Genomic DNA, 15,520 nt, shown 5'->3' on the forward strand with positions numbered 1-15,520 from the left:
AGTTGGATGGTAGAATGCGGTGCTGAGGGATAGTTTTATTCTCATTACTTGCTGAAAACTAGATCAAAATCGAGAGGTGAACCTGGGGTCTCTGTTGAATATCACTATCACTAGAACTCCATGTAGTCTGACTATCTCCCAGATATAAATTCTTACTAGCTTATTTATGGGGTCAGCCATTTGGATAGCCAAGAAGTGAGATGACTTGGTGAGTTGGTCAATAATTACTCAGATAGTACCATGTCCCGAGCGTGCCTTTAGCAACCCTGTCACAAAATCCATGGTGGTATATTTCTATTTCCACTATGGGATCGGCAATGGCTGAAGTAGCCCACCTGGACGTTGATACTCTGCCTTAACCTGTTGACATACAAGGTACTTAGAGACGAAATCGACAATTTCTCTTTTCATCATACTCCACCAAGAACAGGGTCGTATACTTTAGTACATCTTAGTACTTTTGGGATGCATAATGAACTTTAAACTATGGGCCTTTGTCATAATGTCCATTTTTATTTCACTGGCATCTGAGACACATACCCTATCTTAGAATCTGAGTAACCCATCGGTAGAGGCTCGAAACTCTAGATTTACTCCCTTCTCTGTATCCTTTTTTAGAGCTGCTAGAGTGGGATCGGTCAATTGGACTTTCTTTATTCTCTGAATCAGTTCAGGTTGGATTGTTATATGGGTCAGGCATGTAAAATCCTCTTCAAGTTCTGAAGTCGTATCTATTGCGCAACCCCTATTACCCTGTATTCAGAAACCATTAAGTGAGCCAATGTACTTGCATTTTTTCTGCTGAATGCGTCGGCTACCACATGTTCTTACCCAGGTGATATAAAATCTTACAATCGTAGTCATTGAAGAGCTCTATCCAACGCCTCTTACGCATGTTGAGATCATTCTGAGTGAATATATGCTTCAAGCTCTTATAGTCTGTATAAATCTCAAAAGTCTCTCCATACAAGTAGTGATGTCAGGTCTTCAAGACATGAATAATAACAACAAGTTTCAAGTCATAGGTGAGGTAATTCTTCTCATAACTCTTCAATTGCCTAGACTCATAGGCTATAACTTTCTCATGCTGCATCAGAACATAACCTAACCCCAGGTAGGAGGCACCACTGTACACTGTGTATCCACTTGTCCCACTTGGTAGAGCTAACACGAGTGCGGTAGTCAACCGCTTCTTAAGTTCTGTAAAGCTCCTTTCGCAATTCTCATTCCACTCAAACTTGATGTTCTTCCTTGTAAGTCGAGTTAATAGAGCGGCTAGGCTAAAAAAATCCTTCCATAAATCTTTAGTAATATCCTGTCATTATCAGAAAGTTATGGATCTCCTTAACCAAAATTAATTTTTTCTAACAGAATACTGCCTCAACCTTCTCAAGATTCATTAACACCCCAATCCTTTGATATTATGAGCCCCATAAAGGTAGTCTGCTCAAGCCAAAACCCACACTTACTCAATTTTGCATACAATTTCTTTTCCCTGAGAACTTGTAAAACCTGAGGCAGGTGTTGAGCGTGTTCCTTTTTGCTCTTTGAATAGATCAGGATATCATCAATGTACACAATGATGAACTGATCTAGGAATTGCCTGACAACCCTATTTATTAAGCCCATAAAAATTGCTAGCGTATTGGTTAACTCAAATGGTATGACCAGGAACTCATAGTGTTTGTACCTGATTCTAAAGGCTATCTTGGGAATGCCCTCTGCCTTAATTTTTACCTGATGGTAATCCAAATGCAAGTCTATCTTGGAAAAAATCTTATCATCCTGTAACTAATCAAAAATATCATCGATACTGAGGAGGAGGTACTTATTCTTGATTGTGACTCTATTCAATCCCCTGTAGTCAATACACAACCTCAGGGACCCATTCTCTTTCCTTGCAAACATGACTCTAGCACCCTAAGGAGATACATTATGTCGGATGAACCCACTATCTGTTAAATCTTTAATCTATTTCTTCAGTTCTTCCATCTTTACACAACTCATGCGGTAAGGGGCAACTAAGATGGGTTGAGTGTCGGGCTGAAGATCTATGGTAAATTCAACTTTTCTATCCACTGGTAGTCCTGATATTTCATTAGGGAACACGTCTGGAGAATCTCGGACCACAAGAATCTCTTGAATACAAATTTCTCTTACGCTTGCCCTATATCATGTCTGATTTGGCTTTAGGATCCTGTTGGGTGAGGGTATAGACTATACACTAGACTGGAGGTTTGACCTGATTTTTTATTCTGTAGACACTCTCTCGCGTAGTGCTGGGCACTTCTGCAGATGCAGCAAGTTTTGTTGAGACGATAGTAGGGTTGGTCCCCATAGTATTTATCGCGGTACTAACAAGTCTTATTGCGTCCTGTTAAAGAGGAACCATATTATGCTGGGGGGACCAGGTGACCTTGTGGTGGCACCTAGTTGTATGGTGGGGCATTGGATTGTACTGTGGCAGTGCCGGATGATACGGTGGAGGGACATGGTTGTATCGAGGTGGCACTAAATCCTCTCATTGTAGGGGTGTCTCATACTGTGGCAGTGGTGGAGGGTCAGACCACTCAGTCCTCTCTTTCCTAGCCTACTAGGCAGAGATGAGTCTCTCTAACATATAGAAGAGTCGATCAACATCCAATTGAAGTGACCCATCTCGGCTGCCCTATTTAGTGCCCTCCCCTTCTCATGTCCTTATACCTATTTTTCACAACGAAGTGTTGAGAGTCGGGTTATATTTGAATGATTCAAATCTTTGTGTAAAGAATGGTTCAGAAGAATACGACTTTGATACCAACTGTAAATGCCTGAAACCTTAAGAGAAGAAATATATATTAAAATAATATAAGAGAATAATAATTAGAGTCTCTAAAAGCCCGAACTAAAAGAAAATAATTTGTTATCTAAATGCGGAAGCTAACAATAAAGTTAGAGTTTATATTTCTTACACAGTAATTTTGAATGTCCAATATGATTACTAGAATATCTCTTCTATATTGGTTCATAAAAAAAATAAAATAATAATTATAAATAAATAAATAGATATCTTAGGGGGTTAACCTCTACTAACATTTGAAGGGAGTCTGGAAGGTGAACTACTCACAACTCTCTTGTTGATCAGGATTTAGATTTTGATCTTCTTGATCTGAAATGGTTAATAAAAGGGTGAGTTACACTAGCCCAATAAGGATATTACACTAATCACAAAAAATCGAAGGTTGGTAAAAATCACAAAACAACCAATGAAGCTCCTAATTTAAATAAATACATTTAACATTAAAATATTTATTTCATACTTACCGTTACGAGTTTTTCAAAATCAATCTATGAAGACAAGTAACCAGATGACTTTTTAATTTCATGCATAAGATCTGTAACTCTTCCTTTTAACCTATTTACTAGGACTCCTACGGGTCCATAGAGATATTCTGTAACGACCCCAGAAATCCAAAATGAAATATATAATAATTTAAGTACGGAAATAAAATAAAAGGTTAAGGTTTACATCCCTTACACAATAACTTAAAAGTACTAAACAAACATCAGGGAATGAATTCTCTAAAAGAAAGACGAGAAATGAGAAAAGTAAAAGAAGATATAAAGTATCTAGTATTTACTCGCAATCTTCTTGCAGATCGGGCTCTGGAACCAAGTCCTCTTGATCTGAAATGGTTAAATAAAGGGTGAGCTACACTAGCCCAGAAAGGACGTCACACTATATAACCGACACAGAAGTAAAGGTTGGTAAAAAATCAAAACAACTAATGGAGCACTAAATTAGCAAATTCGTTTATCAATCGTAAAATCATTTATAATTCACTTACCATTGTAGAATTTATGAAAACAACCTATAAAGACAATAACATCATACAGATCATAACTTCATGCACAATCAATAACATAGAATATATCATAAATTTATACTAATTATTAATAACTAAATCATAATCGTTTTTCGTTTCACCAGCCCACTAGTATACATGGGGGATCTGTAGGAGTGTCCCCGCTATATGTAAACCCTTTCCCTTAACAATCTTAACTACAAAGCCGTCTCCATACCCTGTCCGGTATGAGTGCCAAGACATTAAACCTCAATACTCTGTCTAGTATGAGGGTGAAGTGGGTCGTCCCCATATCCCGTCCGGTATAAGCGCCAAATGACCAAGTCTCCATACCCTGTCTGGTATGAGACAACGTTCACAGTAGGATTTTCTATGAACCCGGTCCGTCCACCATCTTCCAGGATATCTAGTGAGGCTGTCGTCTTATATGTTTATTTGATCACACTCTTTTCCTGTTTTTCCTTAGTTTCCGTAACCAAATCAAACATAGTCATATAAACAAATAAGCATGCATCAGGTAATGCAATCATGTCTCAATTCTCAAAAATCAAACAGTGGTCAAGTAAGACAGTAATACATGCACTTAAACCTTAAAATAGATAAACCAAATACCATCATGTTGTTAGACTGTAAATTAAATCACTAGAGAATAATGTCTGGTTCGGGCTCCATTAGCAATCCCTAATTAATTATACATATCTATTTAATTTGTACAAAATACCGTATTATTATTTATTCAACTTTAATTCCATGATAGGAAATAAAGTGAGCGTTTCTTACTTGATTTGACGCCGGAAAACCAAATGGTTCATTGCGCATACGGGCGGTCCCTGGGTTCCCTGAATTTTCCTTCGGGAACTGAAATGCGCTTACAGTACCTACAAATGTCCCAAATAAACCCAAAAATCAGTCCCATGGCCTACTCAGCCAATTTTGAAAATCCGGCACGGTGGCTCTGCTGTGCTCCAGCGACAGTGCTGCCGTTTGCAGTGGTGATCCGCCTCGGGTTGGTTGTTTTCGGCCGAATTTAGCCAAATTTACATCAATTCCTGTGAGAAAACACACTTAGGGCCCTCGATTGGCCAAAAAAATGTAAAAAATTGAAACTCACCAGTGTCGAGGCTCTTCGGTGCGGCGGCTCCTCCAGCTCACGTTGCAGTTGGGTGTTTTGCTCAAGTCAACCTATAGATAAGAAAACTGTTATCACAAAGGTGGAAAAATTACGCGAAACGGGAATCGGGAAGGGCCTCATCGGAGGCAGTTTGTGAAATTTCCTGTGGCAGCGGCGCCAGGCTTCAACATCATTTTTCGGTCAATTGGCCATTTCTTTCACTCCGATTTGGCCATGGGTGGGTTTAAAATTGAATTTCATGCAAGATGAAATTTTTTTACCTTTTTTGGCGGTAAAAAAAGGTTCCGATGCGGTGGGGGGTGGCAACGATCGGCTACTTGGCGGCTGAGCTTTCTTCTCCGGCGAGGGGTTCTAGCGGCTAGGGTTATGATTTAGGTGCCGATGGGGTTATTTATACCCATCCGCTTTCGATTTGGGCCGTCCATCGTTTTTTATCTGAACCGTCCGATCGTGATTAAATAGGGAGTGAATCTGGGCCGTTCGTACGCGATTCAATCTGGGTCGTCCGTGCGCGATTCAATCTGGGCCATCCGTGCGCGATTCAATCTGGGTAGTCCGTGCGCGATTCAATCTAGGCTATCCGTGTGCGATTCAATCTGGGTCGTCCGTGCGCAATTCAATTTGGGTCGTCCGTGCACGCGGGAACGGACCGCAGTTGTTTGATCGCGCGCACGCGGATCGCCCACGTTGCTATCCCCTGCGTGGCCTCCCGTGTCAGTGCCTCTGCCACCTAGCGCGTCCTGGTTGGTCGAGGCTGCTGACCAGGCATCTGACGTGACACAATTTTTTTAAATTATATTTTGACCCCTAGTTTCTAATTTTTCTTTCAAAAATACCCCCAGAACCCAAATTTTCATCTCTTTTTTCCAAAATTATTTTCAATTTAATCCTTAAGGAATTTTTACCCCTTTTTTTCATTAAAATAAAATAAAATAAGTTAAAATAAATTAAATAAATAATTATTATATTAAAAAAATAAAAATAAGAAAAAATAAAATGTTGGGTGTTGCAACTCTCTCCCCTTAAAAGAAATTTGGTCCCTCAAATTTGTCTATCACTCTCAATTGGACAGCTGAGGATACTGGGCTCTAAAGTCTGATTCTAGCTCCCATGTAGCCTCCCTCGGCGTGTGGTCTTGCTATATGACCTTTACAAAGAAAATTGCCCGGTTGCGGAGTAATCTTCTCTTTCGATCCACAATGCCGACTGGTACTTCCTCGTAGGATAGATCCTCTTGGAGTGGAAGAGGCTCATGGGCCAAGAAATGAGAGGGGTACGAGTTGTACTTGCATAGCATGGACATATGAAACACATTACGGACCTTAAAAATTTCTGGAGGCAGTGCTAGTCTGTAGGCGGCGGTACCAATCCTGTCTAAGACTTCAAATAGTCCACTAAGTCGAGGGTTCAGTTTCCCTCTCCTGCCGAACCTACTGATTCTCTTGAAATGAGTGACCTTAAGGAACACCCGGTTGCCTTCCTCAAATTCTAAATCTCTCATCCGGGTATCCGCATAACTCTTCTGCCTGCTTTAAGTCGTCTGAATGTTATTTCTGATCTTAACTATTTTGGATGTAGTCTTCTCTACCAACTCTGGACCGAATAGTTTTCTATCGCCCACTTCTTCCCAACAATTCGGTGATCTGCATGGGCACCCATATAACGCCTCATACGGAGTTATGTCAATACTCGTTTGGTAGCTGTTGTTATAGGCAAACTCTATCAGGGGTAGATGGTCGTCCCAATAGCCCTCGGAGTCAAGGACATAAGCTCGGAGTATATCCTCAAGTGTACGGATTGTCCTTTCCGACTATCCATCAGTCTGAGGATGGAATGCAGTACTGAGGAACAACTTCGTTCCCATGGTTTGCTAAAAGCTACTCCAATATCAAGAAGTGAACCTAAGGTCCCTATCGGACACCATTGTCATTGGGACTCCATGTAACCTGACTATTTTTCGGATATACATTCTTGCTAACTTGCCCAAGGGATCAGTCATCCTGATGGCTAAGAAGTGGGAAGACTTGGTAAGCCGGTCGACAATTACCAAGATGACATCATGTCCTGAGCGTGCCTTAAGTAATCCTGTCACGAAGTCCATTGTGATATGTTCCCACTTCTATTCTGGGATCGGTAATGACTAAAGTAGCCCGCCTGGCCGCTGATGCTCTGCCTTGACCTGCTGACATACCAAACACTTAGAAACAAAGTCAGTTATATCTCTTTTCATCACGTTCCACCAAAATTAGGGTCATATACTTTGGTACATTTTAGTGCTTCTGGGATGCATGGCAAACTTTGAGCTATGAGCCTCTGTCATGATGTCTCTTTTTAACTCACTGTCACTTGGAACACACACCCTGTCCTGGAATCGAAGTAACCCATCGGCGGAGACTTGGAATTCTGAGCTAACTTCCTGTTCTGCATCTTTTTTGAGGGCTACTAGGGCGGGATCGGCTGACTGAGTTTTCCTTATTCTCTGGATTAACTCAGGCTGAACGTTCAGATGACCTAAACATGTGACTCTCCTTAAGTCCTGAAGCCGAACCTATTATGTGGCCCTAATCTGCCTGCATTCTGAAACCATCAAATGGGCTAATATATCTGCACTTTTTCTGCTGAGTGCATCGGCTACCACGTTGCCCTTACCCAGATGATACAAGATGTCACAATCATAGTCCTTAAGAAGTTCTATCTACCTTCTCTGACGCATGTTGAGATCCTTTTGAGTGAATATGTGTTTCAAACTCTTGTGATCGGTATAGATCTGAAAAGTCTCTCCATATAAATTATGGTGTCAAGTCTTTAAGGTGTGTATAATTATGGCAAAATCTAAGTCATGGGTGTGATAGTTTTTCTCATGACTCTTTAACTGTCTGGACCCATAGGCCATGACTTTCCCATGCTGCATTAAAACAGAACCTAAACCTAGATAGGAGGAATTATTGTAAACTGTATATCCTCCCGATCCACTCGGTAAGGCCAGCACAGGTACAGTAGTCAGCCGCTTCTTTAGTTCTGAAAACTTCTTTCACAGTCCTCATTCCACTCAAACTTGACATTCTTCTTTGTGAGCCAGGTCAAAAGAGTAGCTAAACTAGAAAATCCTTCAACGAACCTGCGGTAATAGTATGCCATTCCCAGAAAGCTATGGATCTCTTTAACTGATGTCAATTTCTCCCAGCCGAGCACTGCTTCAACCTTTTTAGGGTTCACTGATACTCCATCCTTTGATATGATGTGTCCTAGAAAGGTGATCTGCTCAAGTCAAAATTCACACTTACTCAACTTTGCATACAGCTTCTTTCCTCTAAGAACTTGCAAAACCTAAGCTAAATGGTGAGCATGTTCCTCTCTGTTTTTTGAATAAACCAGGATGTCATCGATGAATACAATAACAAATTGATTCAAACATTGTCTAAAGACCCTGTTCATTAGATCCATGAGATGGCTGGGGTGTTGGTTAGCATGATCGGGAACTCATAGTGTCTGTACCTAGTTCAAAAAGCTGTTTTGGGGATGTCTTCTGTCCTGATTTTCACCTAATAGTAACCTGAACGCAGGTCTATATTGGAGAAGACCTGCGTACCCTGCAACTAATCGAAAAGGTTATCAATCATGGGAAGGGGATACTTGTTCTTGATTGTGACTCTGTTCAATCCTCTGTAATCAATACATAACTTCAACGTTCTATCTCCCTTTCCAGCAAAAGTAACTTTGGCACCCCAAGGGGACACACTATGTCTGATAAAATCACTGTTCTATAATTCAGTGATCTGTTTCCTTAGTTCCTCCATCTCAACGTGGCTTATGCGGTAAGGAGCAACCGAAATAGGTTGGGTGCCAAGTTGTAGGTCTATGGTGAATTCGACTTCCCTATCCACTGGCAATCCAGGTAGTTCATCCGAAAACACATCTGGAAAGTCTTAGACTACTAGAATCTCTTGAACATCATTCTTTTTCTTGGGGTTGCCTAGTTAGAGAAAACAGTAGGGTTAAAGTACTCGACGAATAAGAAAACTTACCATCAAGGAATAAGTACTAAATGATTTTATTAATTGGTAAATGGCTCCTCATTAGGAGGATTGAATACAACCTTCTTGCTAAAATAATTTACGGTGGCATGATACGCCGCTAGCTAATTCATTCCTAAAATTACATCAAAATCCTTCGTGTCTAATTCTATTATATCCATACTCAATTTCCTATCTGCTATCTCTTCGACATAAGCCTTGTAGACGACTTCTCCTAATAGTGTCATACTCTCAGTAGTAGACACAAACAACATAGCATCAAGTTTATCAGGTAATACATTAAATTTTGATGCAAAAATAGGTGAAACAAATGAATGAGATGCACCAGTGTCAATCAAAATATGAGCAAGATAGTTACAGATAGTGTACATACCCTATACCACGTCCGAGTTGGCTTCAGCATCCTGCTGGGTGAGGTTGTAAGCCCTGTCCTAGATAGGAGGTCTGCCCTGATTCTGGTTCCTTGGGCACTCTCTCGCATAATGTTGGACACTACCACATATGCAACAGGTGTTGTTGACGTGGTAGCAGGGCCGATCCCTATGATCCCTACCGCAATGCTGACAGATCTTACCATGTCCTGCCACTGGAGCCTGAGGGGGAGCCTGGATCACCGACCTGGGCCTCTTGTTCTGTTGGACAGACGCAGTAGGTGCTGGCCTGCGGGGTAGAGCTGAGGGTCTGAGGTTCCCTGCTGCCTGAGGGAGGGTGTGGAAGCTCCTCTCCACCAGATGTGCTTTAGCTAAAACGATCGAATAAGTCCTGAGCTCCAGCACGAACAAATGCTTCCTAATCTCTGGACGGAGGCCCCACTGGAACCTCCTACCCTTTTTACTCTCCTCCAACAACGTCTCAGGGGAGTATCGGCCCAACTCCAGGAACTTACGAGTATATTCTCATACAGTCATATTCCCCTGGACCAACTAGACAAATTTTATCTCTTTTAGATGTCAGAGATGCTCTGGGAGGTACTCTGCATGAAAGGCTGCTAGGAATTGTTGCCAAGTAACTAGAACAGGCAGGGTGGTCTGTTTGAGTTCCCACCAGCGGTCTGCTTCTCCCACGAGCATGTAGGTAGCAAGGGTGACCTTCTACTCAGAAGTCACCCCTAGGGTCTTTAAGGCATTTTTTGTCTCTGCCAACCAGTACTCAGCATTTTCAAAAGAGGATCCCCTTATAAACATAGATGGATTTAGTCTTTTGTACCTCTCTATATAGTCCAAGTCAATCGTGGGAGGAACTGGGTCCCGTGGAAAAAGGGACTAAGCTAGGTTAAGGATAGACTGGGGGGCCTTGTGGTGGTACTTACTGGTACGGTGGGACCGCCGGATTGTACTGTGGAGATGTCGGACGGTACAGTGGCTAAGGCACTGGATCATACTACGGCGGTGCCGGGTGGAACTGTGGAGGAGTAGGGTCTACCAAGATGGCTTGGGATCTTCTCACTATAATGGTGGCTCAACCTGTGGCAGCGGGAGAGTGTCAGGTAGCTCCCTCCTCTCCTCTCGGCCCTGCTGGGCAGCAATGAGTTTCTCCAACATCTCAAATATCCTATCAACATCTTCCCTAAGCGAACCATCCCGGGCTGCTCAGTTTAGTGGGGGTCTTCCTCTCCTTATCTCTCTGTACCTGCATTTCACAAGGAAGGGTTGAGTGATGATTCATTGGTTTGGTGTTTCTCTAAGTATTATTGTGTAAGGGACGGGTCCGAGGAACCCGGCTCTGATACCAACTTTAACGACCCTAGAAATCACAAAGGAAATATATAATAATTTAAGTGCGGAAGCGAAATAAAAGGTTAAGATTTACATCCCTTACACGATGACTTAGAAGTACTAAACAAACATCAGGGAATGAATTCTCTAAAAGAAACACGAGAAATGAGAAAAGTAAAAGAAAATATAAAGTATCTAGCATCTACTCGCAATCTTCTTACGGATCGATCTCAGAAATCATGTTCTCTTGATCTGAAATGGTAAAATAAGGGATGAGCTACACTAACCCAATAAGGACATCACACTATATCACCGGCACAGAAGCAAAGGTTGGTACAAAATCAAAACAACTAATGGAGTACTAAATTTAGCAAATTCGTTTATCAATCGTAAAATCATTTACAGTTCACTTACCATTATAGAATTTATGAAAACGACCTATAAAGACAATAACATCATACATATCATAACTTCATGCACAATCAGTAACATAGAATATATCATAAATTCATATTCATTAATAATAACTAAATCATAATTATTTTTCGTTTCACCAGCCCACTAGTATCCATGGGGATCCATAAGGGTGTCCCCGCTACACGTGAACCCTTTCCCTTAACAATCTTAATTATAGAGTCGTCCTCATACCCCGTCTTGTATGAGCGCCAAGATATTAAACCTCAATACCCCGTTCGATATGAGGGTGAAGTGGGTCATCTTCATACCCCGTTTGGTATGAGCGCTAAATCACTAAGTCTTCATACTCCATCCGGTATGAGACAACATTCACGGTAGGGTTCCCTATGAACCCGATCCGTCCACCATCTCCCAAGATATCTAGTGAGGCTGTCGTCTTATCTGTTTATTTGATCACACCCCTTTCCTGTTTTCCCTTAGTTTTCGTTACCAAATCAAATATAGTCACATAAACAAATAAGCATGCATCAAGTAATGCAATCATGTCTCAATTCTCAAAAATCAAACAGTGGTCAAGTAAGACAATAATACATGCACTTAAACCTTAAAATAGATAAACCAGATACCATCATACTTTTAGACTGTAAATTAAATCACCAGAGAATAATGTCTGGTTCGGGCTCCATTAGCAATCCGTAATTAATTATGCACATCTATTTAATTTGTATAAAATACCGTATTATTATTTATTCAACTTCAATTCCATGATAGGAAATAGAGTGAGTGTTCCTTACTTGATTTGACTCCGGAAAACGAAATGGTTCACTGCGCCTACGGGCGGTCCCTGAATTTTTTTTCGGAAACTGAAATGCGCTTACGGTACTTATAAATATCCTAAATAAACCCAAAAATTAGTCACAGGGCCTACTCAGCCAATTTTAGAAATCCGGCATGGCGGCTCCGTCGTGCTCAGGCGACGGCGTTGCCGCTTGTAGTGGCGATCCACCTCAGGTTGGTTGTTTTCAGTCGAATTCAGCCAAATTTGCATCAGTTCCTACGAGAAAACACACTTAGGGCCCTCAGTTGGCTGAAAAAATATAGAAAACTGAAACTCACCGGCGGCGGGACTCTCCGGTGCGGCGGCTCCTCCGACTCACGTTGTGGTCGGGTGTTTTTCTTTGGTCAACCTATAGAGAAGAAAACGGTGATCACAACGGTGGAAAAATTACGTGGAATAGGAATCGGGAAGGGCCTCATCAAAGGCGGTTTGTGAAATTTCCCGTGGCAGCGCCGTCAGAATTCGGCGGCGTTTTTCAGTCAATTGTCTGGTTCTTTCACTCCGATTTGGCCATGGGTGGGTTTAAAATTGAATTTCGTGCAAGAGAAATTTTTTTTACCTTTTTTGGCGGTCAAAAAATGTTCCGGTGCAGCGGCGGGTGGTGGCAGTCGGCTCCCCAGCGGCTGGATTATCTTCTCCAACGAGGGGTTCTGGCGGCTCGGGTTAGGGTTTAAGTGCGGATGGGGTTATTTATACCCATCCGCTTTTGATTTGGGCCATTCATCACTTTTGATCTGGACCGTCCGATCGCGATTAAATAGGGAGTGAATCTAGGTCGTTCGTGCACGATTTAATCTTGGCCGTCCATGCACGATTCAATTTGGACCGTCTGTGCGCGATTCAATCTGGGCCGTCCGTGCGCACGAGAACGGACCTCAGCCGTTCGATCGTGCGCACGTGGATCGCCCACGTGGCTACCCTCGTGTGGCCTCTTGCATAAGCACCTCTGCCACCTAGCGCGTCCTGGTTGGTCGGGGCTACTGACTGGGCATCCAACATGGCGCAATTTTTTTAAATTGCATTTTGACCTCCAGTTTCCAATTTTTCTTTCAAAAATATCCCTAAAACCCAAATTTTCACCTTTTTTTCTCAAAATTATTTTCAATTTAATCCTTAACGAATTTTTATCCCTTTTTTTTCATTAAATTAAAATAAAATAAGTTAAAATAAATTAAATAAATAATAATTATATTAAAAATAAAAATAAGAAAAAATAAAATGTTGGGTGTTACATATCCCTTTACTCGTGAACCTAGTATCCTGATTGACAATTAACCCAGTCGTTCCCATACTTCGTCTAGTGATGGGTGCCAAATATACCATCGCCTCGATACCCCGTCCGGTATGAGTATGAACCATATATCCCAAAACTTTTCAATATAGGACTTCTCAGCCCCGTGCAACTGAGGTAATATCCATAATAGGGTTTCCTATGTATCGGGTCCGTCCACCCTTTCCCCGGGTACCTAGTAAGTTTCTACATATATAGATTCTCATCATCCCAACAATCATCAATCACATACTAACGTCTCATTACATATTTATAGATTAACCTAAAAGACATCTAAGTAAACAATACAATTTATGATAACTGGGTAACCAAATAACCAAAGAAACAAATAAACAGTGTAAGGGGAGCCAAATAAAGTAGATAACTGAGGGCATAGTTCAAACTAGCAATTTAATGCACATAATTCAATAGTAAATATTTTAAGCAATAAAGGAAAAAATGAATAGTAAATTAGGGCAATTATACAGTGACTAGTTCTGTCTCAACTAATGATCTGTAATTATTATTAGAGTTTTTCTAATTTTTACAAAACACGAAATTATTGATTTTTAAGCGTCAATTCATCGTAACAGAGAATAAGGTGAGAAATATTTACTCAGATCAGTATTTTGACGCACTGTGCTACCTATTACGCATCCGACGGGCCCTGGGTTTTTCTAAATTTTCTTTGCGAAAATCAAAATATCCGTCACATACACAAAAATACCCTAAAAATCTAAAATTAATTTTGAAAACCATTTTTGGCCAATTTTAGGGTTTTGGCACGGCAGGGCCGCCGTGCTCCGACGTTGACTCCGCTGTTCACAGCGGCGGTTCTCCTCAGCCTGGTCGGTTTTGACTGGTTTTGGCCGATTTTACATGTATTTATATGAAAAAATACGTTAAGAAGCATTGGTTGGCTAGAAAAACTAAAAAATTGAACCTACCAGCCGGGGAGGAGGGGGGGTCTCCAGGTGCAACGACTTTGCCAGTTATCCTTCGTGGCTGGAGTTTCTTCTTCGGCTAACTTGCACAGAAAAGGATGGTGGATACAATGGTCAGAGAATCATGTGAAATAGGAAATGGGAAGGGGGTCATCAGAGAAAGGTTAAGATTTTGGCCGCGGCGATTTCGTCAGGCTTTACTCGCAGTTTCTGGCTCACCCATCAATCCTTTGGCCCTGATATGGCCACAGGGAGGTTCGAGATTAAGTTCCGAGTGGGAAGGAGAAAATTTTTATCTTTATCAGCGATCAGCGGTGGCTTCGGTGCGGTAGCAGCAGCGTCCCTCCAGCAACTAGTCTTCCCTCTGACCGCCTCCTTCTTCTTTTTTTCCTGCGGGGTGTCGGCTAGGGTTTGTGGTCGACTGAAGAAAGGTTTAAATACCTTTAATCCGGGTCGTCCATCTACATCGACGTAGAGCGAGGAAAGCTGTCCAATTGTTACTTATTTAGGCCGATTGTGTGGGCGAATTTCGGCCATTCATCGCAATTGATCTTGCATGTCTGATTGCATTTAAAGAGAGAATGCATCTGACCTGCCCATACGCGCGGGATGTGATCGGGACTGTTGGATCGTCAGGCACGCAGATCGCTCGCGTGACCTCCCGTGTGGCGCCGAAGTCAGCGTGTTTTGCTACGCTGGGTGCTCTAGTTCGCCATAGCTGCTGATTGGGCCATCCCACGTGGCTAAATTCCTCTTTTTTACGATTTATTCCCTAATTTCAAGTTTTCTTTCAAAAACACCCCATTTATTCAAAATTATTTTTAATTTTGTTTATATTTTATTTTTTCTCAATAATTTAAATAAAATTAAATTAAAATAAATTTTTTAATTATTTATATATATATATTTAATAACTAGAAAAATTATCCTGCACCAAATTTTCGGGTCTGAGTGTTACAATATATTCATTTAATATGAATATACAAAAATTCTTAATTTATTTAATGTGATTGTAAATAATAGTTATATATTTAAATATTTTAAATATAAAAATATATATTCAATATGATCCTTTTTTTGTGCAATTAATTTTAGTTAATTAAAAATTAAAAATTATATAGTATATAAATTTTTCATCACCTACTTTTCCCCTTACCTCATTTATTTTGTAAATATTTTATCAAAAATTAAAATATAATAATATTTTATATTGTATTAATTTTTTAAAATAATTTTTTATATGAAATAATATTTTATCTTTTTATATAATATATTTACATACTGTATAAAAATATTTTTTTTAAAAGGAAAAGTCAAATCAAATT

This window comes from Carica papaya, chromosome 5 (genome assembly GCF_054855325.1).
Source record: "Carica papaya isolate Zhongbai chromosome 5, ASM5485532v1, whole genome shotgun sequence".
NCBI classification, from domain to species: domain Eukaryota; kingdom Viridiplantae; phylum Streptophyta; class Magnoliopsida; order Brassicales; family Caricaceae; genus Carica; species Carica papaya.